This window comes from Zosterops lateralis (assembly GCF_965231275.1).
Source record: "Zosterops lateralis genome assembly, chromosome: 4".
NCBI classification, from domain to species: Eukaryota; Metazoa; Chordata; class Aves; order Passeriformes; family Zosteropidae; genus Zosterops; species Zosterops lateralis.
This window is the reverse complement of record NC_139765.1, coordinates 6,563,813-6,588,081: the sequence shown is the minus strand read 5'-3', so window position 1 is coordinate 6,588,081 and position 24,269 is coordinate 6,563,813. Positions and strand designations below refer to the sequence as shown.

General features: G+C 40.5%; 1 long non-coding RNA gene across 1 annotated transcript in view; it reads left to right on the top strand.

Annotated features, from left to right (window-relative positions):
- Nucleotides 1-565: 565 nt before the first annotated feature.
- Nucleotides 566-24,269, top strand: part of LOC310908877 — a 34,662-nt gene continuing 10,958 nt past the window's right edge. Inside the window, exons 1-3 of the long non-coding RNA XR_014589964.1 lie at nucleotides 566-646; nucleotides 5,892-6,069; nucleotides 13,186-13,300. This is a non-coding gene — a long non-coding RNA (uncharacterized lncRNA). The remainder of the gene's footprint in view (nucleotides 647-5,891; nucleotides 6,070-13,185; nucleotides 13,301-24,269) is intronic.

Below are 24,269 nucleotides of genomic sequence, written 5' to 3'. Positions count from 1 at the left end.
AAGCTTCTGCTAGTTTTTGTGGCAGGTGATATGACCTTGATGACAAATGATTTGTCCTCAGTTCCTGAGTAACCAAGAGATGGAAAGTTTTTCTTAGGTTTGGATTGTTTCCTATAATGTGAACACTCCAGGTGAGTTGGCCTAAGCCAGTGAGGTGTCCGTGTTTGCAGATGTTGTACCCCAGCTAAAACACCTTTCTGGTTCAACTGAAGAAGGGGAGCAGGAGAAGGGTTGCCAAAGTAGCCACCAAATCCAGCAAAGCTTCAAGCACTTCCAGCAGTCTTGAGGGTGGTTCAGTTCAGGAGGTTCAAAACAATTGCTAAAGGAACAGTGCAAATATTTTCCATCCTTTCCTATGAATTGGGTATGGTTTGTTTGCTCTTGCTTGTTTACCTGTTTTGCATGGTTATGTTGCATTTATCAGTCAAATACACTGTAGGGGGTAATGGGACTTTAATGATGATGTTTTGACTTTTGCTGTGTTTATTGTGTTTTCTGACTAAATTCATACTCAGATGGCTTTTTCTTCTGCTGTTCCAGCATATCTGTCTCAGGCTGCCCCTAAAAAGAAAAAGCAGTAATCTGGCAAAATGAACTCAGAACACACAAAGAGGAACCACTGGAGACTAATCTGCGAGATATTCAGGTATTTCCACTTTCATATCCTACACCAGTAATTGGTGCACACACATGGTATGCTCTGCAGTTCTTGTCCTTGTTAACTCACACAAAAATGGGTGAGAAAATTACATAAACAAACAAAAAGTCATGTGCAAGATGGAAGTTGTTTAGCCAGAATACCCCCATGCAACTTAAAGATGGAGCCAGGTTTGAAAAGGTGGAGTTGCAGCTCCAAGTTGAAGACACTTTGATGCTGCTGTCCATCACATCTGTTAGCCAGGTTCAGATTTTACCAGCTGTTACTGCCCAGAGCACTGATGGCCATCTGAGAAGTGGTGGAGAAGGAGGAACCAGTGGCATCCTCTGGAGCAGAGTGAATAGCCCCTCCTCTGCTGATGGGCTAAGGCACTCTGACACTGCCAGTGACCTCAGGAATTAGTTCCTGGGCTAGGCCTACAGTGGGGAAGAAACTCATTTTGGTTCCTGGAGATGTCAGAGTTCCTGTGTCACTTGCCAGGCCTCAAGGATTTTTGTGAGCTTTAGCTTGTGTATATGCCCTGTATACAGCTGAAGGAAAATAAGGCTTTATTTTCAGTGCAGAAAGGAGAAGTATCTGCACTGAGAAGTTTCTTGAAAGAATGAAAGTTTCTTTTCAGCTTTCTAGTTGGAAAGCAGGAACAGTCTAGAGAAATGTTGTCATTTTCTAGAAAATAGGAAAATAGATTTTTGTTTTATGGATACTTATAGGGGAAAGTGGCACAGCTCTGTTGAGTCTATGTTCCATGTCTCTGAAGAAGGGAGAACACCTGTGTGATTCCTTTTCCATGCTCTGTGTGAGCAGGTGATGACAGACATGCTATGGATGTGCAAAGTGACAACTTACTGGCAGCAGGTGGTTACATGCATGTTTGTATGATGATGTAAGTGCAGAGGTTGGCTGTACACAACTTCACAGCTCATTAATTGGGGGAAGCAAATGAGCTGCTAATGGGAGTAGAGGTAAGAGTTGTGCTTGCAGTGCACCAATACCAAGGTGGATTCAGAGAAAACATTTCATTTCTACAGTTATTGCAGTTTTAGGTTATCTCATTGCAATGATCAAGCTGTTATAATTAACTATTGTTCATAATTAAGTATTTTAAACAAACCCACAAAAGCAGCGGCATCTCCTAAGGGTATATATTTAATAGTTATATCACTGATATGTGAAAAATCACTCTCGTTGGATGTTATATCATATGTGACTGTCTGAAAAACAGATGCAGGTAATCAGCAAAGTCACTGTGGGTATTATTTTAATTCCTGAACTACACACTCTTATCAGCTTCCAGGTATTTATTCACATTGGTATTTTTATGTATGTGCATTCCCATGGTTTTGGCAGTGTGTTCATAGACACTGTTGATGTACTCTTTCATATTCTGCTACCAAACTGCTTCTGGGACTTCATGCAGTTTGCTTCATCTGAGAGAACCTCAGATAACTTATAGGGAAAATTGATTGTACATCCTAGAGTACCAGGTTTTGCTGCACATAATGCAGACATAACACATGGGACCAGTGAATGATGGTATAGTATTATTAGTACTTTTCCTTTCAGTATTTTGTCCTTTTTTTTTTTAATTTCTTTTTTCTTAATGCAGTTTGCAAACATTTCATGTTTCTAACACTAGCCTGATACACTATTTTCTCAGCAAATTACAGGTATAGCAAGGCTCCTTACAAGTGTTTCTGTGTTTGAGAGATGCAGCTTTTAATTTGATTGTTTTCATAGAAGGAGTGCTTCCATTTCATAAATTTTGTGTAATTTTGGGACCCGAGAAACTTGCAATCAGTACTTTATCACAGTCGGTATTTCTAGAAGATGATGATGCTTTAAAAAGGAATTTTTCCTAATTATAAAACTTTGCAAAACTCTCAAAACCCTGGTCCTTCTCATTCCAAAACACCCTGCATTGAGTGCAGGAAGAATTAGTATCAAATAACTAATAATGTGATGTTTGTTGGGTCTGGTAACCAAGGCAATGGTTCCTGACAGTGCAAGGAGAGTCAGTTCTGTGTTTTGAGCTTTGGTTCTGCACTGAGTGCTGACTGTGATATCAGGGTGCTGTTAAGCTGGTGGGGAAATTTGGATGCCTTTGTTTCAAAACTATGGCTTTGCACCTACTACCCAGCCCAGACATGAGCAGTTCCTGATGCAAAATGAAGACTAGGGAGGGGTGGTTAGTTGAATGTCAGCTGTAAAATCTATATGCAGTGATGACACCAAGGAGGGGGGAAAAAAATGACAGCTTTAATTTTTAAAGTTCCTGAACTTGTGATCTCTAAGTTTGGTTTCTTTGATAATGTTCAAAACCATGATACGTTGGGGGTTTTTTTCCCCTTTTATTTTTTTTTCTGAAGGCAGGGCATTCATTGGACCTAAGTAGCATTTATTGAACAGTAATGTGGAGAGAGAGGAGAGTTTCAGATATGAATTAAGTCTGAGTTATGGTGACTCATAACTGACAACAAAACACCCAAGAAGAGATGTGAGACAGGATGAGATGAAATGAGACAAGCCGTGAAAGAAGGGACAGATTTATGACTTATTGGCCTACAGATGGGATGAGAAGATATGAGTGGAGAATGAGATCATCAGGCAGAAGTCTGCTGGGGGAAAAGGAGGGGGTTCACAGGACACATCCCTGTAGCCTCCTGTGCATAGTGGGAGGATTGATTTAAGCCATAGGAAAATCAGTATTAAAAACGATACAAAGATGGGTTAGATCCCAAACCTCAGAAAGGCTAGATTTTTCTCTCCCTACACTTAGAAAAACAAAGAACAACTGTTAGGATGACCCTGAGCCTGCAATAATACATGCAGACCACATACTCCAAGGGTAGTCACACCTAGTTAAATCATATCAGCCTTTCAGTGTTGGTAGTGCAGGGCTCTTTTCAGCAGTTTAAGAAAACTCCTGTAATGCTTAGAAAAAAGACAAGAGGGAAAATTTTCGCCTGCAATTTAAACATTTCAACAGTTTTCTTAAAACATTAAGATTTGCTTTTTATCCCTGAAACTGAAAGCGTGTTTCTGACTAAGTACATCCTTCACTCTAGGCTGCAGCCAAGGCACTGTGTATGGATTGTGATTGGTGAAATTGATTGCCAAGAGTGTTTGGGTGAAATTTCAGTTGGCAAAAATTATAACCCATTTCAAGGTTCAGTATCTGAAAATTCTCACCCAGAAGATGAAGATAAGACCTTGGCTTCTCACAAAGGCCTGTACAAGTCTGTGAAGGTGCTGAGTTACTGTAGCCATGGCCCCTGCCCCTTTTCTAGTTTTGTTCTTGTATCCTCTGCAGAGGAGAATCTGTTTGGAGAAATGCACTGAATTCTGCACTTTACCTGAATCTGTAGAATCAGTTGGCAGCCTCTTGTAAAAGATTATTCTGGTGGAATTTCTTCTTATATCTGATTCTGATAGGAGTAGGGGAAGAGGCAAATGTGTGCTTCTCACAGATTCAATCATTTTTGCTCCATGATTTAGCTAAGAATCCTAAGGACTCATCTGTGCATGTGGACAGTTTTTAAACTTGGTAATGGGTCGGTAGAACTTGAGGTGATCAGTAGAGCAGTTTTGATTTGTCTGGATGTAGGAAATTTTATTTGAAATATGAAAGTGAACTGCATTAAAATTCACAAAACCTCTATTATTCTTTAACTACATCTGGAGCTATTTAGTTTTGGGTGAGGCTGAAAAAAATGGGTAGCTTTTTCTTTAGAACTGTAAAGTTAAAAATTGTGCAACTTTTTTTTGCTCAATTTGAGCCAGTGGGCTGAGACAGGATTTGGTTAAGCCTCAGTGCTTAATACTGTGCATTTTGTTTAATTATTGCTGATCATTCACTCCATAGCAGTGTGAATGGAATCAGAATTCCCTTCAGGAGGGGCTGGAACATCTGAGCTTAGTGCTGGGACTCATCCTGCAGCAGGAGGACTGTCCAGCTGCTCAGACTGGCACCTGTCCTCAGCCCTGTCCAATCCCAAATGCCTAAGGAAGTGTGTAAGGACGAGGAAATTGTAGCTCATATTTCAGCTAAGTGATCTCTTGGTGCTCCCCCACCCCAGAAAAACATGCAGCCAGGCATAGTTTCTTTCTCATTAGCAACTGAAGTGGATTTCTGCTCTGTAAACTTGCCCGACCTCCCTCCAAGCCTTGCAGCCTCCCTTACAAAGAGTCCTGCAGCATAACACACCTGTTGTCAAGAGCCACTTCGGGTTTTTGTTTGTCTGGAAACCACCTTGTGCTATTTGGACATGAAAGGGTGCCTTATAGAATCTGACAGTGAAACTAGAAAAGGCTTTTTAAGATTGTATTTTTGAAATGTAGTTTGTGTTTAGGCATTAGGTCAGCGTGGTGGATACAGCACAGTTAAGTAATCCAGGACCAGGTTGCATTGTGAGTGAAATAACTATAACCTAAAGGGTCTGTGCTTCAAGAGAAGTTAAGTCTTAGCAGCCATATCAGTTTTAAGCATGGGCATATTTGGTAATAGCAGGAAAACTCCTGATGGGTTCCAGTAAATGAATGATTTGAGCATGCATTTAACTCCTCTGTGCATTTCAGACTGAGTTGTGCTGGGGTACTCAATCTGGAGGTACCGCTCTGGTTGTAAAATTTAATCCTGTTATAACACAAATTTCTTAGGAAAAGATAAATCTTGGGGGAAGACAAAATACCTTCTTTTTTACATGACGTTACGGGGCACTGAAAGATTAGAGTCACAATGTCAAAAATTCTGAAGATATTTAGAGTGCAGGACAGAAGACTGAGCTTTGAAAAATGCTTAGCTGTACTGGCCCTGAGCTATTCCAAATATCTGATCACAAGAATTGGAGCAGGAACAGGTTGATGCTGCACTTACTTGAAAACCTGTCACCAGTGGTGTCACTAACAGTGGAAAATAGAGAAGTTGTTTTGAAAATCTGTTTCACTGCAGGAAATAAACATGGATGCTGACATTTAACCCAGTGTCTAAGCAAAACATCTTTCTGGGGTTTTGTAGGTGTTCTTGATAGACAGAGGGTAAAGGGAAAGGAAACAGAATGACTGAAAAGTCATCATTAGGATGGACAGGAATGAGGGCAGCAGGATAGCAGGTGTAGGAAGAAAATGTCTTGGACGGTACATTAGTGGCAGTGAAAGATGCCACCCATCAAAAGCCATGTCAAAAGTAGCTTGAGATGCTGGAAGCAGTAAAAAAAGGGAATTGTTTTTCCCACAGGTGTTGCTGTTGAGCAGAAATTGGAAAGAAACTGTGAGGAGGGTCAATAGGCTGAGAAAATGGTCCTGCCCATCATCACAGGAAACCATAAACCTCATCACTGTGGGACAGGAGTGACCAGCAATGACCAGCTTTGCTGCCTTAGGAACATCCCCATTAACTGTATTTTTCAGATAAGGTAAGAAATCAGTTAATATCTGAATTGAATTAGGAAAATACTAGTTTTAATCAAACTGAATGCAGCCTAAGCAAAAAGCCTGATTATAAACTTCCAAAATCAATGACCTTATTCATCTTCCAGAGGCCAAATACGTCAAGTGTACACCCCTTTTTCTGACTGATACAGTAGAAGTGTCTTAACACAGAATACTGAAGTAATTCTGTCTGTTCATTTTCTTTCTTGAAACTGTTTGCTGCATTTCAGACAGGTTAAAATGGAGTGTTTTTCTGACTCTTGGGACTGACATTCAGCTTGCCTATTATGTCTTATTAAAGACTCTGTCAGATTTGAAAATCAGAAATGTTCAAATAAAAACAGTGTCTGGAGAGAGAGGCACAATATGCTTTCTCTTTCCAGCCTGTTAATAAGTGAGGGGTGGGAGGTAAAGCAGGGTTCACTACAGAACTGGGGGCTACTTCAGTCCTTTCTTTAACTAAAAAAAAGGAAAAACTGTTTATTTGTTAGAGAACAGCCTGTGTTTGTATGCACTCAAAATACTGACTGATTTGCTGATGTTAATGACAGACACTGCGTGCATTTAATGTCCTTGGACGAGAATTTGCAGTAATTCTGTTTCCCTTTGTGGAGATAATTAAGGCACACAACAGCTGTCTGGCAAACATTAGAGCTCTACTACCTGGTCCCAGGGGAGCAGAGGCAAGGCAGGAATTATTTGACCAAGTGATTGGCAGGACTGGGGTGAGAATCAACCCTTCACCAAGCCCTGCAGTGAGGGTGAGCACACAGAGTTGTGCTTACAGCATCTACAGTTGCTACACAAATCATGGAATTGTTTATGTTGGAAAAGACCTCTAGGATCATCGAGTCCAACCATCAAATGTGGAGGAGAAAGTAGTTTTGTGTGTAGAGACAAGAGATACAACTGTGTTAAATGCTCTACAAATACATAGTAAGAGGAATCCTCATTGTGACACTGCTCAGTTTATCTAAACAAGGAAGAATCTCCTGTAAATTTCCTTTTAACAGTAAGTCAAGGTAAGCTCTGCCCCCTTTGAGCAAGATTTGGACATGTCTTATCTTCTCAAATCAAAACTGTGTTTTAGTTAAAGGGGACACCTTTTGATTGATTTCTCAAAATGTGATGTGTATTGCATTATTTCACAGAATTATTTAGCTTAGAAGCACAACCTCCTGGTTTGTGCAGTATCCTCCTTATCTATAAATAAACAATATATGACCTTTGTACTCTAGAAGCCTAGTAAAGACCCTGGCAGGACATCACAGAACCTCTTAATATAACTTTCAGCTATTTGTGGGAGTCTGCCTCCGTGTCACTGAGAAACAGAGTTGGAGGTGACAGTTCAGATTTTGCCTCCTCCTTCCGGAAGCCATTTCAGTCATGCAGCCAGTTATGTGTCTTACTGTGCATTTATAGCTTAAGGAGTCATTTCCACTTGGAAATAGTCCTGGGCACAGTGAAGATGGACACAGAGTGCAGGCAAAGGTACAGCTCTGTTATTGCTTTAAGGTACTGAGATTAAATGTATGTTTACCAGGTTTCTGTTTCAGTGAAAATTGCAATAATAAATGTGATTATGTACAGTTCAGTAAAGATGCAATTTAGAATGTTAAAATATTTATGTTAGCTCTCAAATGCCACTTTAAGTAGGTGTTATATTAAAATTGCATATTAAGACAAAATACAGGTTTCCCTTCCCTACTTAATGTCAGTTACTTCATTTCAATTACTGAAAATATTTTGCAGTTGTTTTTAGTTTCCTGTTTTTCTCTGCTTACATAAATCAACTTACAAGTTTAATGAATTTATGCTTAGATCCTTCAATATTTGAACTTCTATCTGCATTGATAATTAAAATGAAGAGCAAAATAATATTTTAAAGTGTAGAATGCAGGCATAGTGTTTCCACATGGCCAGAACATTTTCAGATGTTCATAAATGTCACTCTGTTCTGATGTGTCATGTTAATATTTGAAGCAAATATGTGTTCAACTATAGGAAGGCTTTTTTAGGTCTTTTATTTGGGAGGTGTCAGACCTCCAGTAAGCTGTTTAACCTGAGAGTTCCTCCAGTGACACTTACTGAAACAGTATTTGTAGGAGTGCATGTGGCAAAGCAGCCACTTGATTCCAGGTGTCTTAAAAATGCAGCAGTATTTCAGGTGAAAGCTGTGTATTCCACTAGCAAAGGTGTAAAATGAAAAAAAAATGAATTTATAAAATTAAATTCTGTGAATTTTAGACAGAAGTTGTGATTTTTAAGGTTATATCTGCCTTATTATACCTGCTCTGTATTAGTTCATCTATTGTTTAGTTTACATATTTCACCTACATCCTTGTAGCCAGATGCAGAGCTGTTTGTTTCTGGTAAGTGTTTACTCTGAAGATATTTTTTATCAATGATTACACAAGGGAAACTGAAATTAAAGACTTCCCCATGGATCATCCACTGTTTTGTTGTTTGAATTAAGGAATGTTCAATGCAAAACTACAAATGGAAAATGAGCTGCCATTGAAAGGGAAATTCAGACGTGTTTCATGGGTCCTTTGTTTTTCTTGCTTCCTTGTGGTTCCACCAACACTGTCTTTTTAGGGAGAGGGAGAGAAAATCCTAAGGGCAGCTGTCAGAATCAGGGCAGAGATTTGGTTTAGTCACTGGTCTCCATGCAAATAGACTTGTCTTTTCATTCTTCTCTGCTGCTGGACCTAAAAATGGATCTGGGAGTACCAGAGCTCATGGCCTCAGTTATGTGGGTATGTGTTGTGAGAATTAGTAGTGCCAGTGGAACTCAGGGTTGATAAATGCTACTATTATTTTACAATTAGGTATTAAATGTTACCTGTATTACCCTCTCAGGACAACACAGTGCACTTCAGGAAAGAAACAACATAACATGACTTGAAGAAAATGAGAGCATGTTTAAACAGAATGTCTCCAGGATAGTCAAGGGAGAGATTAAACTGGAATTTAGATGAAGTCTTTTGTAGGTACATACACTAGTGAGGAATTACCAAAATGGGAGAGCCAAAGAGGAGTGCTTAGCTTGCCCTTTTTCCCCCCAGTAAAATCTGGGAAATAAAATTTCAAATGTCATGTAAATATTGAACCCTATTTTGGTTTGCTTTTAGTTTATTGGAAAATAATAAATTATAAAAAAAAAATAATTAAAATAATTCCAAGGCTTCTTTTTTTTTGTCCTGCTGTTGTTGGACAAGAGTTCTTTCAGCAGTGTCAAACTGGTTGACTTATGATAGGAAAAAGTGCTGTGAAATAAACAAAAGTGCTATGATCAATAAACAAAACCAGAAAGTTTTTTTATGTGTTTGTTCCCCACTAACTTTTTACTGTGCTGATAGTCCCAGTGATTATTTATAATTGTATGAAAACTGTGTCTGTCTGCACGAATATGAGAAGACACGCTTGGTTTAGTTGTGCATATGAAGAAAAGGAGCTGCATAAAATATTTTTCATTCCTCTTGTTAATTCTTGATTGAAATCCACTGAGCATTGTTATTCTTTTGCTGGTAATGCACAGACAAAAGAGCAGACTGTCACCAAAGACAGTTCCTTAATTCATATTTCAGAGGATAAAAACGAGGAACATGTTATTTATTTTATGGATATGTATGTGCTTAGTTAAATGTATATCAGTTACAATAGGCCAAGGAAAGCGTAAAGGAATCCTTAGTGCACAGATGGAATGGGAAGGAGAGAACCAGAACTGAGCTGGCTTTGAGATTTGAGGCAAAGGAAAGCATTTCATGTGCAAAGGATCAGGCTTCTATTGGATTCCCAGGACTGGGGGCATAAAACTTTAATTTCCTTATAGAAGCAGAGCAGTTTGAAGTGATAGGTTTGACAGTGGAAGCTGAATATTGGTTTTCTTTTTAATTTATTATTTATCATTTAAGAAGGTGTTATAATTTATTATGTTTTATTTTACCTTGTCTTTAAAACAACTAGTTATTATTTAAAATAATAGAGTAAGGTATAGAATACGGATTTACACAAATACATATATATCCATTGTAGAAGAAAATTCTATGAAACAAAGAAAATAAATTTAGATCAGTTCCAATTGACACTGTGTGTGTCAGAAGACTTGGGAGCCTAATTTGTACTGATGACAATAAAAAAAAAATTGGTGAGGGAAATGTTATGACCCAGCCCTGAAGGCCGAGTAACTGAGGTTCTTGTTAATAGATCCCTTGGGGTGAATTAGAGTAAAATGTGTTTTTAGAGAGATGGAGAGATAGACAGCAGGTTTATTTTACAGCCATTTGGTTGCAATGGAAAGGAGATATGTAGCTGTTTTGGTTAGTATCTACAGAAAAACAGCAATATAAAAGTATAAAGATATCACTTAGGAAAACATACAAGAAAAAGAAAGAAAGAAGAGGAAAGGATACGAGTAGGTAGTGGAAATATATCCCCACCCATGGATCCAGTGACAAGAGTTGCTTGTTGCAATTTCAGTGTCTGTTGGTTGAGGTGAAGGTCTCAGTCTGGATCCATGAAACACAAAGGGCAGTGGGTCAGTGTCCAGGTGGGAATGCCCAGGTGCCTCCCCTGGGAAGTGTTACACTGTCTGGTACAACACTGTGGATCACCAGCAGTTCCTGGTGGAAGGCCCTAAAATAGGTCTGGGGGCATTTCAGGGGTCTTTGATGGTTTATGGCACCTCTGAGAGATGACCCTCAGGTCAGTGCAGTTGAGCTGGTTATGCCCCCCCATCAGAAGGGATGAAAATTCTGAGGTCTCCATGTGAATGTCTTCCTCAGGGTCAGGTGGAGTTTTACACCTGAGCCTTTGTGTAAGGGAGGATATTGCCATGATCAAAAGGACTGTTCCACCTCACAGGACCTGCTTCTTATCAACCTATTCCCTTATCTGGTTCCAAACCAGCTTTTTGCTAAACAAAGGCAGGTTTCTCATGGTCACCCTCCTGTGCTGAGTGCTCACCTCCTCTGCCCCTGGGCCCTGCTTCTGCAGACCAGAGGTTTCCCCATCACACACCCAAAAATTCTCCTGTGCCCTGGCTGGGGGGCTCAGCAAAGCACCTGCTGCTCTGGCAAATGGCCCATCCTTTGAGTCATTAACCCTTACCAGTTCAGTCTCTCACATGAAAGAATGTCTCTGAAGCAGTTCCTAGAAAATGTCATTAGCAAGATTAAAGACGACTCCTCCCTTAAAGATTAAATCACAGTAAAGCACCCTGTGGAGTGTTTTGCTCTTCATAGCCAGACCATGAGTGTTATCACAACTGTCATATCCCAGGCAAGGGTTCTCACATCTCCCTGTGCATGGGGCAAGGCTGCTTAGGCACACTGGCATCCTGGGGTGTGATTCTTCATTCACCTGTGCAGTCCTTTGAGAAGTGATAAGGGTTGTGCCTGTTCAGTGTCTGTGGACACAGGTACTCACTGAAAGCTGCATCATTAATTATGTCTGAGAACCTTTCCTCCTGGTTTGCTCCCTTTTGACTTGGCAGATAGACTCAGGTGAATTTTGAATGATTATAATATATTTTAAGCTGTGTCAGAACATAGTTTTTTCTGGTATTTTGGTGAGTACTTGCCCTAGCATGCCCTAGGACTGTTTTACTATTAATACCACTTTATGTCATTAGTGTTTCAGGAATATAAGAAAAGTTATATTTTGTTGCCATAGTGTTACAGAATCATAGAATCCTTTAGGCTAGAAAAGACCTCTCATACCAAGTCCAACCATCAACCAAACACTGCCAAGGTAACCACTAAAACATGTCCCCATCTACACACTTTTCAAATCCCTCCAGGGATGGATGATGACTCCACCACTATGGAGCAGCATGTTCCAATGTTCAACATGAAGAAATGAAAAATTTCTTCCCTTCATGAAGAAATTTTTCCTGCTATCCAACCTAAACCTCCCCTGGCACAACTTGATGCTGTTTCTCCTCATCCTGTCACTTGTTATTGAGAGAAGAGACTGACCCCATACTTGGCTACTGGCAAGCCCCATAAAAACTCCTTTAATCCTGAAAAAATAATGAGCTTCACCTTGGGCAAGGTGAAAGAACATGTGAATAATGCAGCAGCAGCTGCTGCAGGCTGGCAATAAGTTAAAAAAGCTGCTATTTGCTTACCAAAATGGAGGCCCATCTCTTCTTGGAATCAATACAATGGGAGGTTTGAGAAGCAGTAAAGCACAATTCAGATTCCATTATGGATGTGTTTTCCTTCCGAATTGAAAGATATTTTGCCAGTGACAATTTTCAGGTTGGATAGTTGTGATACAAGACCTGAGGATGACAGAAAAAAACATTATTATAGTGTGTCCTGCTTAGTGAGAGCAGTCATGGTTACTTGAAGGTAAAACTACCTTCTCAGCAACTTTATAGCAGAGGAAGGTGGTGTGTTCTTACTTTTGTTAGCAGGATGCTTGCAGTAATTCCAGATGTAGCAAACACTATTGCATCCAAAATGGGATTTTACAGCGAAATGATGTGATTTCAAATGCTCTGAAAATCTCTGGTACGACCTTTGAACAGTCCTGAGGGGAAATTTGGGATTTCTCAGATAACAAAGCATAGTGTAACAGGTGGATGATTTTTTTTCCACCAGTTAGTCTCTTGCATTCAGTGCAAGCAGCTTTTTGCTTTTTAATAAGGTACTGCAGTCAGTATGAAGGTGCATGAGCCATGCTGTTCATAAATACAAGTGTGGCATTCTTTCATAAGTTTTTTAAATGGTCACAGTAAACATTTTGAGAATCATAAATAGAAATAAATAGAAAATTTTCCATTTTTTTAAGCAATGATCATATTTTGAACAGCATGCTACTGGAAACAGGCTCCAGACTTACTCTTGGACATCAGCTGAACAGCAAGTGTTACCAGTTAGAAGATTTCATAGATGAGACCTTATTTTAAAATTGCCTTCATTTAGGTCCATCATGTGTGGAATCATTTGGTACTGGCTTCTGATGTTGTTGTCTTTAACAGTTCAATGGGATTTTCAAATACATCTGTACTGAAGTTGGACAAGTACTTGTGTTCTTTGTGGCATGGAGAAGAAAAGTAATTCTGAACAAAATTCTGTTCTTTATTTCAGTTGTGCACTGATAACATGCAAATCAGAATCTGTTAACCATGGGCTGTTCCAGATATGATGTCAAAGCCAGCAAGGGAGACTTGATGTAGTATGACTCAAAACCAGAAGTATTTTGGTAAGTCAAATAATGTGCATTAAGAAGTTGAGAAAGTGATCATTCATGGTAACAGATATTTTTTCTGCTCTTTGAACCTAAACTGTACTTTCAAAAAACATTGCTAAAAAGCACAGTAGAGTGCTCAAATTTTGGAAGGTGTTTCTTCCTTCAGAGGCCTAGAAGACCAGACCTCCATACAAGGAAGGCTTTGAACATCCTGCCACAGCCTAAACTTGTGGAAAACTCCACAGTGCCTCAGCGTGGCATACTGGTTTTGTTCAAGTGTAACACAATGCTCTTCCTATCTGTGCAACTTCCACCTTCTTTCAGAGTTATTAATTCACCTGTTTCAGTTAGAACATCTTTCCTGGTAAGCCTGCATTACCTCAGCATGTCAAGAGGAATATTCTCATGTTCAAACAACATTGAAGAATATCATCTGCTTGAGGAGTTTTGCATTGCTTTCCAAAACATGTATTGCTTGCAGCAGAATTTAAATAAAACACGTCCCAAAACAAAATATAACTCTTGTGTATTCACTATGTAAATATGTTTTACACGGTTTTCATCTCTTTCTTGAATTCTTGAAAGCTTATTTTTTAAAGTGGTAACCCTATGACTGTAATACTATTAGTTCTTAAATGTACTGATGCTATCATTCTGCATGCATAGGGGTTTTTGTACCTAGAAAACTCTTTAGTGGTGCTAATGCAGCTAACAAAATTTCTTGACTTTATTAAAGCCCACTAATGTGTTTACTTGGGGTTGAGAAGTCACACATTTTCCTTTTTACCAGTAGCAGTCAGCTCTGATGTGTATTTTCGCTTTCTTACATTTACACATGTGTTACAGAGTATCAGTGCAGGTAAAAAAAAAAAAAAAAAAAAAAAAAAAAAAAAAAAAAAAAAGCTGCATAACTCTTTGGTGTCACTGGAAAGTAAATACAGGTGTGTACCCTACTCCATATGAATGTGTAGATATCGCCTAAAGATAAATTGCTCATGAGTCTAAAAGGCAATTTCTGAAGAGAAAATTATCTTATATTGTCGTGGGCTCCTGTCTCATTTTTATTAATGTCCCAGAATTGAGAAACAGCTGAAACAGAAGCTGTGTCTTACTGTGGTACCTGGGTGTGATACAGAGCATGCCCTTTTTGAAGGAGTAACCTCATATAAGTTCTTATTTTTCCACTCATGCAACTCTTGCATATACCTTCCATCTCCATTTTTCACCCCAGAGTTTATCATCTTCAATTCAAGAACTGCTGTTCTATATCTCAATTTGGCCCAATTAATAAATAGATACTAATGACATTCCCTTAATCATTGTATCTTGCTGCTGACATCTACATAAGGAACAGATGATGTCCAGTGTTGCACCACTGTCAAGGCATGGAAGAGTCTTCCTTCACTTTCTGGCCTTCCTGATGTTGTTCCAGTAAAACTGTTCCAATTCTAGTTGACATTTTATGTCCTCTGGACTGGTATGCACATGCTGTTCCCTGCCTGTATGTGTTTGAATCTGTTTATTTAAAGCCATGGAAGACAGCTTCTGCACCTCAAAATAGTATTTCTTGGCACTACAGCTGGGGGAACAGGCATCCACCATAATGTGGGCTGTGACAAGAACAGCAGAGGCCAGCTGAAGGAGGGATTCCCAGAATCTTGGTGTAGTTCTCATGGTACTCGCATGAGAAAAAAAAGCATCTGCAAAATGGCTCCAAATGCATTTGTCTTCTGCAAGTGCAGAGCCTGTGGCAGAATTGGAAACAGCTGTAACCCCTCCCCAAAGAGGTACAGTGCACATCCATTTCTGTAGGGATGCTATCCCAGCAAAGTTAACTGGGCAACTCCTGACCTAAGGTATTAGTATTTTATTATCATGATTTTCTTCTGACAGCCACACATGAGCATTTACATTAGAAGTGCATCCAAAAAAAGGTCATAGTTACTTAAATAAATAACTTTGGTATTTGCAAATGAGCAATTAAGTTATGAAAGAAGCCTCTTTTCATATAGCTGCTGGCTTTGATCCTTCTCTGCGTTATTTAAGACCTAAGGCTCCAGAGTTAATTCCTGGTGCCAGATACAGAGTGGAGCTCTGCTATGGTGAAACGTTGTGTGACCTCCTGTAGCAGGGACAGGGCAGGCTGCAGTCTGATAACAGTAGGTCCTGCTCTTCCCTAGGCTGGAATTCCTTCTTGTCTTTGCAGCCTCTCTGTCCTCTCACTCCCATCCTTTCCTGCACCATCCCTTTGGCACTGGTATCCTCTGGTTCCTGCTACAAAAGTCTGTGGTCACAGCAAAACATGTGCCCTCTGCAGTGTCTGATTTCTGTCTGATTGGCTTTTCCAAGGCTCTCAAAACATTTGCTCCCTCCCCTCCACCTCGTCCTCTGTATTTCCAGGTCTGAAAACTGCTTGCACAAAACACTTGACTGGATATAGGAGCCACCATGTGTCACCACAGGCAGGGGAGTGGTCAGCATGTGCTCTGAGACTGCAAAAGCCAAGTGGAAATCTGCAAGTGGGAATGTCCCTTTGTATTGCAGTTTATCAGAAATGGATTCCAGGAGTTAAAAAGTATTCTTGTGAATTCAGAATTACATTCGTTTTTTAAAAAAAACATGAGTTAGTGTTTACTGTAAAGTTCTTTTTTGACTTCAGAGTGTACAAGGAAGGAAACAAAATATTTGATTTCCCTCTGTAAGGCAGCTACTTTCTCTGTGCCTTTTTCTTTCCTCTGTTTAATTCCCAATACCTCAGAGACACAGTTTCCTCCTTTAGCAGGGACTGTGACCTTGAAAATAGCTGGCTCCAAAGTAAACACAGAAAAAAACCCACTTCAATTGTTTCAAATATGTGGTAAGTAACCAAAACCATGTCCATGCTAAAGCTGAAATTCACAGTTGATTAGAGCTGCACCAGGGCTTTTGCTTCCCTGAGCTTTTGTGTGTTCACACTGCTGGCCTCTCTCTCCAAAGGCATTGGTAAATCTTGCAGTGTCATTTGTAAGTAATTTGTCACTACCTTTACCATTCTTGCAAAATGTTTAGAGGGGACACCTTTTGTTTGGCTGAGGGCAAATTGTGACCCTCAGGAGAAGGGAAGCAGGACCCGTCTGCACTGGGGCTGTAGTGCAGCCACATCCACAGGGCTCTTGCTGCCGCCCCTGCCCCTGCTGCCCTCACATCTGCCCACAGCTGGAGCAGAGCTTGCAGTTCCTACAGAAGCATTTTCCAGGAACAGAACTCCCCATCAGACAGATTCAGTGGGGCAGTGAACCAAGTCCCAGCCTGTCCCAGTAACAAGGCTGGTGTCCATGTGTTAAAGCAGCTGTGAACAGCTGTGCTCTGCATTTCACTGAGGAGCCCTTGGTATTGTGTAACCAGTCAGGACAGAGGGACAGGAGAAAGGATATTCAAGTCTGCAAATTAAATCCCTTTGACAAGCAAGTATTGCAAAGGGGTATTTTCGGAGTCGGACCAATGCTCTTGCATGGAAAAGTTAGTCACCTCTCCCTGGGCAGAATTGTCTCCTGACCTTGCTTAGAAGGGTTTAAAACTAGTACAGATCCAAGAGTAGCAGTCCATTTGGACTCTCACACACAGGCACCAAGTAGTGCTTGTGCAGACTGTCACAAAACACAGGTATTCCCTTTGCTTTTCATCGTGCAGGGGAGATCCTTCTATCTCTAAAATATACCAGCTGTGTGGTATCATATATCAGTGTGGTGTAGCAAATATATAGTCACTTGAATATTTTCTTCTGAATACAGTCTAAAAGCCTTCATTTATTCGGAAAAAATATGTATTACAGTGTTTGGAAGCCTCAGAATAGGACTAGGAAATCTTTGATTAGCATTGACAGCTCCTTTGGTGTAGGGGAAAGAGGAACAGTTGAAAAAGGAGCAAGGGGAAATGGCAAAAAGAACAGGTTTTGTACTTTTCCATCTAAGATGCAGCAGGGTTTGGGAAGGTTTTCTGAATCTGTTGTGTTAGCCTGGTCCACAGGGAACTCATTTTGAAATTAAATATACCAAAGCATTTATGACTTACAAGGTGGGGGGGAAATCCTTAAAAAATATCTTGCGTTTGATCTATTTGTTGCTATGAAAATATTGACAAAAACCAAAAGAATGGCCTTCATTTAGCTTATTATTGTTGGCTTGTTTTAATGCTGTCTTATTAAGGGCAAACTCCCATTAAGATGTAAGATTAACTCTTTCACAGTTGCAAAGTAATAAAAGATAGAAATTTTGAACATCAAACCGTAATCTATTCTAAAGTAGATAATTCCTTCTCAAAAATACATAGTGTGGCTGAGAGGGATGCTTTTAAAGGTAAAAAACATATATGGAATAAGTTGTGCAGAATTTGTGCTGCAAAATATCTTCAAAAAGTAGCTTCTGTGTAAAATCAGAAATAGGGTGTTAATGACACAGTTCTTAAAGGATTTCAGAAAATAAATACTTTATGGAGGGGGAAAAAAGCACGAAATGTTAACTACAGACCCATCACAAGGGTTCCTGGGACTTTAGCTTCATCTTCTCACAGAAAGCTCTCCATTTGTGGAACGTGCTTTCCCTGGGAGTCAGCCAGCCCTCTGAGAGCCTGTTTTGAAGGACAAGTGCTCCCAGGGCTAAAATGGGCAAAGCAATGAAGAAAGTGGAGTTGGTGCAGCACAGCAGGTGCTGATCCAGCCACTATCAATTACCCTGGGAGCCCAGGGTTGGGTTTGAGGACGGTCACTGTCACACAAGGAAGAACTAGGTCGAGGTCCATGCCAGATTTGCACCTTAGAATGTACCCAGAGTGGGGCACAGGGCACTGCCTGGATGTGGCAGCACAAGAGATCAGGTCTAGGGCCCAGCCGCCTGTGCTCATGCTACCTGTGCTCATTACTTGGAAGGACTCTTGGGTAGCTGGAAACTCATTAATGCTGGCAGGAGAATGATTACCTAGCTCTGGGTTAGTAATGCAATGCCTCATGTTGCAGAACAGCCAGACCTGGAGCTTAAGCTCTCTGTTGTCACTTCAGAGAGACAGATGTTACTACTGCCAGCCCAGAATTCCTAAAAGAAAATGCTAATTTAAACTACTTACTGCGTTAAATTCCCGTTGAATTAGCATTAGTAATGAAAGTAGCTGCATTGTTATCTCTGTAGTATCTGAGGAGGCTGTTGGCCAGAATGTCATATGAACAGGAATGTCTGTTGGGATATTTAATTTCGTCTCCTGTGACAATGTGCAATTGTTCTCTTTTGTACATTTTCTCTTAACTCTTAATGGTCTGGGTGATGTTTGGGTATAGGCAGAAGTCCCTCCAGGCCAGCAGAAAGTGCACAGTAGTGAAGTCCCAGTCTGATGAATGGCATTGTGCAGGGGAAACAGAGTTAGCATTCCACTGCAATGAAACAAGATGTTCACATATTCCTTCCCAGAATTTCCCACCAGGCTCTGGTTATATCTGCAGCCAATACATTTCCATGTCTCTGTAACTAAGAGAGAGCCTCAGGATTGTTACTCACCTGATCCTGCAGAGACATCCCTCCTTGGAGGCTGCTCAGATGTGCAGAGGGTCCCTTGTGAGCCTCTCTCACAGCACATTTCACCTGCTCTCAGGTGTCTTGGTGCAGAGCTCTCAGCACTTAATGTTATATCCTTGCAACACTTAGATTATGCATCATTATGCTTTTATTGGAGCCCAATCAGGAGACAGAGGTTTGGATTGGTTTGCCATGGGGACAGAGAATGAAGTTAGAGGTGTAGGAGGTATTGGTAATAAAGCTTAAGAGGCAGCAAGCTTGTGCTTGGAGTTGTGAACGAGAAATACCTTCCCCACAAAATTCCATTGGTGTGCAGGATTCTCTTTTTTGCCTTTGGCTTCTTTTGTGTTGTATTATTTTGTGTCTTTGGAGTTGTGGGGGGGGGGGGGGATTTCTTTGTCTTAGGAACCAGCAGTATTTAAAATATAGGGGGACATTGCTTTATTAAAGCAATTCTTTCAATTGTCATGGCAATTGGTCTTGCATAAATGATGAAGAGAGAAGGAATGTATGTAAAGAGATACTTTAGGTCATAATGGTGAATCCAGTATTTCTTAAACTAACAAGGAAGCATTCTGGGGTTTGTTACTGTAGTTCATCTTATCCAGGTGATTTTTTACTTTAGTATTCTCCAGGTTTGCAATCAAAAACTGCAGCCCTTGTATTTTCACAGCTGTATCAATCCCAGTTTCTCTTGTCTGTGGAACTATTAAGTTCCTCCATTAAGATATCTATTTGTCAAAAACAGAGAGAGAACTATATAATTTTAAAAACACTTGTGATACTTTGTGATTCTTCCGAAAATATTTTTCTGCTCCTCCTTTCCCAAACCTCCCTCTGTCAGAGAGGCAGAAATGGCAGCAAAGTGGGAATGCTGCTGTGCCCCTGAGGTGATCTGTCTGACCATTGTATACAAATGACTATTTTTCTTAAAGCTTTACTCAGTTAAAGGGTAATTGGAGACTTGGGGAGCAGGGGAAATTAATCTAGAATCAGCATATGTGATTTCCAGCATTTCCAAGTGACTAAGGAGTAATTCACCAAAGAAGTGGAATCCCAGAGAACAAAAATGTCCTAACAAAATTTAGGATGTTTTCCTTTTTCTGTAGGGATTTAACAGTAGAATCAAAATTCTTTAGTGCTCAAAAAAGTTTTCTATACTTTAGAAAAAAAGCATGTCAAAGAAATATGCCATAAAGTAACCTGGATTTTCCATATGATTTCTATACCTTTTTCCCAGTATTTTTGGGCAGGTTTTTAATCCTTATTCTCATCTGTCTGTAATCATCTCACCTTACCTTTCTCTTTTTCTGTTTACAGTCTTTTTCTTTAGTTTCCTTCATGCCACCTCTCTTAGGTAAGTTAAAAATGTAACAAATGTGCCTCTGCTACACCTCCCTACTGTTTTTATTTAAATTGAAGTGGAACTGGAGGGTGTGTAGACTTCTGCTTTTCCAATGTCAGCAGGTGAAACTTAGTATATTCTTCCCAGGGGCTCATGCAAACATTTTTTTTCTTAATCTTTGTCTTGCTGTGTTTAAGTTTGCAGCTGCTGGATTCCGCTTTGAGTTTTGAGTTCAAAGGCATCCAGACAGTCTTTGTGAAATATCACAGAAACCACTGAACCTCACCTGGGTTTGCAAGGAAATTTTGTCAAGCCACAAGTTTCCCACACTTCCAGTGTAAAGCCTTGTGTTAAGTCAGAGTTCTTTTCTCCCAGCTCAGATTAGAGTTAACTCTGAAGGATCACAACCTGTGGGGAACTTCTTCCTAAACTTTGACCTGCTTTCGAGTTTGTAACAAAACTCACAGTTCTTTCCATGATTTTGGGGGTTTGTAATAAAAGCAAAGGACAACTGTAATCCAGGTTGATTTTAAATCGACAGCTTTAGAGATGGGTTACTGGGAAACATGTCATATGTCAACTAAAGGCTAAAATCTTCCTTTTTCTGAGAACATTCTACCCTGCTGTCCCTGGGGGCTCAGAGTATTTTTCTTTTAACACGGTCAGGCTTTCTGCCATTTCTTCCAAGAGATAAAGTTTCAAAATACACTTATTCTGACTGCTTTTCCAGGTAGCTGCTTCACTCTGCCTCCTGCACTCTGGGAAGGGTCACTTATCCTTGGCTTTTGAGGACCAGCCCTTCCCATTCAGTTGCCTCTTCCTGGTCCTTTGAATATCAAGTAGCAGCATCACATTGGAGCACGAGTGGAATAGAGGGAACAGAAATGCTTTTGCCTAAACTCTTCTAGGCTCAGTGTACCTGTGTAATCCTGTGTATTCAGCATGCCTTTGCATAGAAATGTATCTCTCTTGCCAGTTTTGTTGGTTTCATTTCTATATTACAAGTCCCTCAAAATGAGAGCTGCATTAAAATTAATAATGATTTATTTTATTTTAATTTTTTGCATTATATCATTCCAGGGTGTTGGGGGTTTTTTTACAGCTATCAGCTGTTCCAAATACGCCGGTAGCTCAGCTGCTTTGCTCATTCTGGGTCATTAAAAACAAGTAAGCAAAATCCACTCAGCCATTTTTTATTTATGCCATAGTGTTAGAAAGTTGTCAGTTTTGGGTTTTGTTTTTTAGATGTTTTAGATGTTTTTTGTGTTTTCTTCTCCTCTCAGGAAGCAGTGTGAAGTATCTAAATCTCTGAACCAGTACCTAAATCTGAATCTCTAAACCAGTACCTAAATCTTTAATGAGTAGCATGTGTTTTGCAGTTTTTCCTGAAGATTTGCATATTTGTTTCTTAGGATCTGTCAGGTGCTAATACTTTTACAAGGAGGTTGGTGGACACACACTTGAACAAAAAATGTCCTTATTAATTTTTGGTGCTTTTTGCTTTTATCAGCTCTGCTGTTACTTTGTTCAGCTTTAACTGTCCCTGGCTTATTACACACAAGACAGTGAAATTTGAATTAAAAGTCATTTGCAGAGATGGAGGTGTAGGCTCCATTCTCTAAGTGTTCATTTGCTGGTTGTGTTGCAAGTGCTTTCAGAGCTGTGCAGAGAAGACTCTGAAGCTCCTGGGGCTGTAATAGAAAACATTGGTGTCTTGACTTTCAAGGGAAGAATGTGGTTAAGATTACAGTGACTGAGTCAGTGTCAATGGGTGGTCCTGAGTCCATGTGGCTCCCAGAAAAGAGGCTGTGCTCAGATGGGTGATGAGCTGCTCTCCCTGCAGTGAAATAGCTGGGAAAGGGCTGCTCTGGACTATATTTTTGTCTGGCTCAGTGGCCAAATGCTGTCAGGTGGCTCCTCAGAGCTGCTTGGCTTTAACTTTAAGATGAAGGTTTTGCTTAAAAGCTGGGCCATGGAGCTGAGTGTCCCTTGGGTCACTGCCTCTCCCTCGGCGCGTTCCCATTGTCCTGCTCAATGAGACAGCCACAAAATGTCTGCCTCGCTCCCAGCGCCATTTTGTAGCCTGATTGTTGGATAATTAAGACTGTGAGGAGTAGAAAATAAACAGCATGGCGTGGTGGAGGGGGGTGGGATTTCAAAAGGAGCACCAAATCTGCATGTTTTGTTTAGGCGTTTAATTGTTGCCGACTGGCTGCGTTCAGACAAGTGACTTTGCAGTGTCTGGGAGAGAACAGGCTCCCGAATTTGAGGAGCTGACCTTGGGTAGGTGCCATCAACTGTTCTTTTCTCTTGGCACGGACGTGCTGCTGGCAGGGTCTCGCTGTAGCTGCAGTCTCTCACCCAGCCCTGAGTCAGAACCTGCTTACACTGTACCAGGACACCAAATGACAACCCTGTTGTGGGTTAACCCCAGGTGGCAGCTCAGCCCTGCTCCCTCCCCTGCCATGGGTCTGGCCAGAGAATCATAAGGGTAAGAGTGAGAAAACTTGTGGCATGAGAAAAAGACTAAAAGATAAAGCAAAACTGTGTGCCCAAGCAAAACAGAACAAGGGATTCATTCCCCACTTCCCTGGGACAGGCAGGTGCTCGGCCATCCCAGGAAAGCTCCACCACAGGTCACAGTGACTTGGGAAGACAAACACCATCACTCCAAATGTCTCCCCCACCCTTCTCCCACCTGCTGTGTGTGCTGGAGTGACACCTTACGGTCCAGGATGTCCCTGTGGCCAGTTGGGGTCAGCTGTCCTGGATGTGTGTCCTCCCAATGCCTTGTGCCCCCCAGGCCCATCACAGGTGGGGTGGGAAAGGAGCAGAAAAGGCCTTGGCTCTGTGCATGCCTAAACTAAATAATAACTAAAACATCCCTGTGTTATCAGCACTGTTCCAGTTCAAATCCAAAGCACAGCCACTACCAGCTATTGGGAAGAAATTTAACTCTACCCCAGCCAAATCCAGCACAGCAATTTATTCCATGTACTGTTTGCAGCTCCTTCAATAACCAAGATTTGATCAAGAAAATATATGATATTTAAAAATAAGAACCTTCAAAATAGCTATAATTAAGCTTCTCCCATAGAGCAACACATAACATTGTTGAGGAAAAAAAAAAGGCAGCAGGGTAGACTACAAATATGCTGAAAGCAAACTAAAAATGTGTGACAGAAATTGAAGGGACACTGTGGAGTTGTTCCTGTGGTCCTGGGGATGCAGAACTGGCCATGTGAGGAGCAAAGTCAGTGGAATTTACTCTGTTCCTCTATTAAATGCTCTGGTTTGTGTGTGTAACATGGGCAAGGGGGATGGGGAAGGGCACTTTACATTCACAGGAGGGTGCAAATTCAAAGCTGTTTAAAATTCTGCCATATCTTAATGATAATAGTGAATCCCAGTATCAGAACAGTACTTCTATTTTTAAAATGCAATCAATCAATCATTTTAATCCATTGTACCCTTAGTACACCTAAACACCTCAGAAAACGATGTGTATGGCAGTAAAAATAAAGCATCTGAAATTCCTTCTGTAGAGTCATTCTTCCTTTCTTTCTTACCCATCTAAGTACAATAAAAGCTCAATGCTACAAGAAATATTTGGAATTACGTAACAAGGAGTAAATCCTCCAAACAAGACTGATTAGCAGGCAGGAACTGCCATGATGAACTGAGCAAGGAGGGACAGAGAAACTGCCCCACCTGACTGAAGTTCTGTCTAAAATTACAGCATGTGCTGTTTTATTCTTGGGGTTTGGTTTTGGCTTGTGAGGTGGGAGTTGTGCATTGCCTTTTGAGAGGATTACAATGAAAATTGTTCCTTTCTGTTTACTTGTCAGGAAGGTGTCCCATGTCTACCATGCTTTTTCAGGAAGCTGTTCATGTAGAGGTGATTGAGGTTGTAGGTAATTCAAGATCAGTTTCTGCCTCTGCTGCAGTGATTCACACAAAAGCACAAGAGAGTCTTGTACATCTGTTCCTCATCTGCAAAATAAGGATTAATGCTTCCTTATCATTAGCACTTATAAATGACTTTGAAGTTCCTCCAGTATGCTGAAAATATACCTGTTACTGTTGTTGGTGATAA